The sequence below is a fragment of the Pinus tabuliformis genome, chromosome 4_2 (genome assembly GCF_031772625.1).
Source record: "Pinus tabuliformis cultivar Carrire ecotype Pingquan chromosome 4_2, CPIR1, whole genome shotgun sequence".
NCBI classification, from domain to species: Eukaryota; Viridiplantae; Streptophyta; class Pinopsida; order Pinales; family Pinaceae; genus Pinus; species Pinus tabuliformis.
The window spans coordinates 831,162,269-831,168,268 of record NC_142304.1 but is presented as its reverse complement, the minus strand read 5'-3'; positions in this window follow the sequence as shown (position 1 = coordinate 831,168,268).

Sequence of the window (6,000 nt, the reverse complement as noted above, 5' to 3'; positions counted from 1 at the left end):
GGTGTGGGCCTGCTATATGCTACCTCTGCAGATCGAATACTGAAAATAATTTGCATATTTTCCTACAGTGTCCTCAATCCCTGTTGATTTGGCAACACTTATCTGCACACTTTGGCTTCGCCATTGTCAATGCTCCTTCCATCTATGAGGCTTTCAAGACATGGAGCAACATGTGCTGTAAATGGAGGCCGATCCCTTTGTTAGCAATCTGGGCCATTTGGAAATGGCGGAACCGAATGATTTTCGATTCCAAAAGGGAACCATTTTATAAAGTCTTTGAATCTATCCTTTGTTTATATGAAGCACTAGCTCGACCTCGACTTCCCAAAGTCAGACCAGGAAAGGACCAACAACCCATCGATGTATATGAATTCCCCTGTGCTTTTTTTGATGGCGCTGCTCAGCATGACTCATGCGCCTGTGGAGTTTATATAATTCCAGAAGAAGGACAAGCTTTTGACATATATTGGAACAGAGGACCTGGAACTAACAACAAAGCAGAAATTATGGCCTTGGCTGGTCTCATTTGTTTCTTTGACTTCCTTGGTCTCAAAAACCTCCATATTTTTGGAGACTCGAAAGTCACCATCGAACATGTGTTGTCTAAAAACAGCATAAAAAATATACATCTCTCTGGCTGGTTGAACAGGCTTGAGGCTTTGTGGCACAACAGGAAGGACTACTCAATCTCCCATATCGCCAGGGATAAAAATCAGAGAGCAGATGCTTTGTCAAAGCAAGGGCTAACATCGCCACAGGGTATATGGAGGGTGCAGATTACAGTGGACAACATCTCCCGCCAGATCCAAGACTTTTCCATGGCGGGTACATATTTCTCTACTTTGTAAAGTCAAATCTGGTATGATTTTCTGTTTCCCAACTTTTGACTCATATTTCTGTCTTCTTCTCATACATAAACTCGGCTCAAGGGATTGATTTTGGAATCATATATGTATATGTACAGTATGCAATATTTTCCTCATACCCTCTATGTTACAGATCTGATATGGAAACATTTATCCTTTCTCTCCTCGTGGTTTTGACCCACACTCCACTTTTCATATCAGTTGATCCCTATATCTACATTGCTGTACATTTCTGTTTTGGATGGATATAATATAACTATATAGCCCAAGAGTGTGGGGTCCAGTCAAGATCAATATCTACTTTTCCTATTTCAAGACAAGAAATAAAAATAAAAGTCCAATATCACATATTTCAAGGAGTGAATATTGACAATATCTAGTTTTTGTTATTGAGCACAATTATTATTATTATTTAATTTTTAAGGTTTTCGACATCAAATTGGTGTATGAGATTTTTTTATTTGTGGGACAAGGGGCCCACTTCCGTGCAGCGATTTGAATGCTAAGTTTACTAAAACATACATACTCTACCCCTCTAGTTTTAAACTTGTGACTTTTTAGGAGGAAACACATGCTCTTAACCATTAGGCCTACTCAAGTAAAAGTAAAGCCCTCTAAAGAAATATTTCACCTGGAGAGTAATTTTTTTATTGAATTTTGATGTCTTTTATTTTATTGAATCTTAATTTAGAACTATCTTAAACCAAAACTTTGAAATTATTTTTATTAAATTTTTTTAATTAACTTCAGTATTAATAATATTGATTGATTTTAATTTTATATAAATTTTAATGGTTAAGATTAATAATATTATTCCATCATTCTTTTAACTTTGTATTCTATCAAATTTAAATCTTAATAATATTTAATCAATATATTTTTAACTAATTCTAATAATTCTAATATTATATATTTACAAAATGGTTTTAATATTAATATTAATATAATAATAATATAAATATTTTAATCATTATTTTTTAATCAACTTTTAATAATTAGAATATTAATTATTTACTAATTGGCTTTAATATTAAATTTAATATTAATATAATTATAATAATGTGTATAAAGTTAATGTTGTTATTAACATTATTTTTTTAAGTTAGATGTCTCCCCTAGAGTGCATGCTTAGCAACCTAGTGAAGTTTGATCACAAGTCATCTTGATAACACAATTCTTTCTCAACCACTTGCACTACTTGGAATCAAATAATCTTGTTATTAACATTATTACTAGCATTTGCACCTAATGTTGCAAAGGAAACGTCGTAAGGCATAGAGTGTGGAAGAATATTGAAATGTGAATGGGCATTTTTGAAAGCAAGGGTCGATGATAATGAGTTTCAATTGAGGAAGCCATGCCTAAAACCCTATTCGGGGGTTAAAGTGGCTATAAAATGGAATAAAAATAGTCATAAATAGCCATTGAAGTTGTTTACACACCTTTGTATCTGGATAAAGCTTGCCTAGTTGAAGGTGAAGGTAAGTAAATGAATCCATGCGAGCAACAAGTGGGTATCCATATCGATTTGGATAGGGATATGTACGAAATTTTATTTAAATGAAAAATTTAATTAATATCAAGATATATTTAAAACATGTATTATATTCATTAAAGTAAATTGTTTTTGTTAAAAAAATATGTTGTAAAGACATAAACCAAGACAATTTGCCAATTATTATGTAGCAGACAAGGATATTTCCTCGACGAAATATCATTGAATATTTTAACAGGAAAAATGCGTACAAATATTTATAGGCACACTCCTTATACCTCAAGTTTTTTGGTTTCAGCTTCAGCTTTTGAAGTTTGCAAATTTATCCAAGCGTCAATTCTTTTTTCTTCTCGTTGATATCTGAAATTTACAGACAAAAAATAATTATGAAGAATAAGTGGACAGTGACAGTTTAGGAATAATATAATCATATTATATTGTGAAGTATTGATGAAACCATGCTCAAAACAGTACAAATATTAGCCCATAGGTCCTCATTCCCTTATTAGCCCATATGTCGTCATTGCCTTTGATCCTTGGTTAAACATTCCCATAAAAGCCTTCATACATTTTAGAATCATCATTCAAATGAATATAATGTAGAGGAAAAGAGCTACAGAGGTTGGGCCAATATCATCATACATAGAACTATTAAGTTATTCCAATCATCGAAAGGCCAACTCTTGAAACCAAGCAAAGGAATATGCAATACATTGGAAAACTCAGAAAGAAATAAATAAGCCCTAACATGAGGATATAAAGTCTAAAAAAGCGATAGATGAGGAAATCCTAAACTCCAAAATGATAGCAACCATGTCTGTCTACTCTTTGTCTCATATAAAGTCTATTTGAGCATCTAGTTTGGCTATAGCTGCTCACTATGTTTGAATGTTCGATGCTTAGATGCTAACAAATTTGTAAATGTGACTTGTAGATGCTCAGATGCAAACATATTTGTAAGTGGCTTGGATATTGTTTACTTTAATGCAAAATGTAAAAAATTGGAAGAAAGCAACTTATTGTTTGTCCGTTCAATGTACAGTGTGTTTTTTGTGATGTGGTTTTGCTCCAACTGATATCCAAGCTCATGATTTTTTTTACCCTTGTAGTATGCAATCCTTCTTATGCTTCTCTCATTGCCTTTTGGTTTTCTTAGAAATAAATTGTCAATAATCGTTGTATTGATACAACAGTTGGGGCATAGTTACTATTTAATTATATAAAAATGAAAATGCATATGGTGAAGTGTAGCTAGATAGCATAAAAAAGGATTGATTTAAGGTTGCTAACGGGAAATGAATGTAACCACTATTCTGGGCAATAATATTATTTTGTGAAATCACTATAACATCTCAATTGAACCCACCATAACTTCACAGTCCCTTGGTGGACATGGTGCCAATAGTTTACATCTATTTTTATTTTTATAGTCAATTCAACTTTTGCCTTGATTAAGTTCCACATTCAACATTCCCTTTTTAGAAAATAGAAAATCTGACATCTTATTCTTTATTTATGTTTGTCCAAGGGCTTGGTACAACAAGATAGACTCTTACTTGATTAGCCACAGATTTAACAGAAGCAACAGAAAACCCACTCTATATGCAAAGGTAAACATAACATGAAAGCAGACACACTCTTTAAAAATTGTTAACGTGATTGTTCCCATTACAAGTTTGATAAGAGGAAGACTTACTCTGGAGATGTGAACTCCATCCTACTGCAATTCCTTCCTTTAAAATCTGTAGCAGTCACTACAAAAATCTGTGTATGTAGAGTGAGATAAAATGTATTCTGAAATGCAAGCCAAGGTGATTGGACAAAGACGTTGATCACATCTTTCAGGTCTAAAGATAACTAATCTAGAGGACTGTTGTGGATTTATATGCCCTGGACGATCACATGGCCCAGAGAAGATGATTCAGACAAGGATTAGAAGTGGCAAGGTTCATGAAAGTCTTACTCAACCTTTTGGTTGTTTCGAAGTGGATGGTTTCTCTAGCTCTTTGGTAGCTAGAAGGACAATCATAGATTATATGTGGACAATAATGTAACTGAATTTTCCTCCAATGTGTTTCAAGCCAGAGCTCTGGTTAATTGTAGAGGAAGAGTTTTTAACATGCGGTAAAAAGCTAGAGTTTGAATGAAATTTACAGTTTATTTCTATAAATTCTATGCAGTATCATCCCATTGATTTTGTATGTATTATGAGTTGTTTACCATTTTCATTTGAAGCCGAGATCAGATGAATCAAAAACATTAAGAAACATCTAACATGGTCTGAGTGAATGTGAATATACTATAATGCCTTCACGACATATGTATCTCTCGTACCGAAGCAGAGAAGCCAAAGTTTTTGGTAGCTTATACCCTGCATCAATCATACAATGTGATAAAAAAACAGAAATATACCCCCACATAGCCCCCCTACCTCTCATATATATATATATATATATATATATATATAACATGAATGCAATAATCTATATGATTAATGACCTGTGGAATGGCAAGGCTGGCAATGGTAATGTGATAGATAATATCGGATTTGAAATGGAGGAATTTAAAGGAGCAACCTTGACACTGTAAATGATCCCAGTTTATTAAGGTGATTTAGTAACATGATCTCTTTGACACTCGTTAGTTTCGTCAAGATTTTCTTATATCAACTGAGGACTGTTCAGAGACTTTGATATTTGTTGAGATCTTAATCTAAACGTATTGTCCTGGAGACGTAGTATGATGATGATTCATCTTTTTGACATGGTATTATTGATCCTTGTGTACTTGTTATCCAATACAATTAATGAAAAATGCTTGAATCTCTTAACATTATTTCCATGTGCACAAATAAAATTTCTACGTATCAAATCCTACAACAGAATCCGCTTACTCACCACGAATTATCCAATACAATTAGTGAAAAATGCTTAACGAAAGCAATGACGTGTTTATAGATTAATCATTAATTTGATGCTGGAATGCTAATGTTATTAACAAAAGCATGTGTTTATAAATTAATCACTAATGTTCTAGTTTAATAGGAATGCTATTAACTAAAGCACAATTGCATTTATAAATTAACCACTTATATAATGCTGCAATGTTCTTAATGAAAACACAAATGTCTATATAAATTTAAGACTAATTTGATGCTGCAATGCTCTTGATGAAGACACAGATGTCTATATAAATTTACCACTAATTTGAAGATGCAATGCTATTGTCACCACTCAAATCATATTGCAAATCGATTATATAAATTTACCATTAATTTGATGACACAATGCTCTTAATGAAAAAACAGATATCTATATAAATTCACCACTAATTTGATGCTGCTATTGTAACCACTCAGATCATACTGCAAGTCGATTTTAATAAAACATAACAAAGAAGGAAATATTTGCATATTGTTACAACAAATCACTAAAACATTTGCATTAACCATAACACATTTAAAAATACACATTTGATAACACCCCTCGTTTTGAACCCATATTCGAAATTATATTAAAGCTCAAATTTCATTTTTGTTTTTCATTCATAGATATATGCCTCGAATAGATGATATCTCCAGCATACAAAAAGTATCTTACCATTGAGGAGGGTACATGCACATCAAAAAATTCCATGACA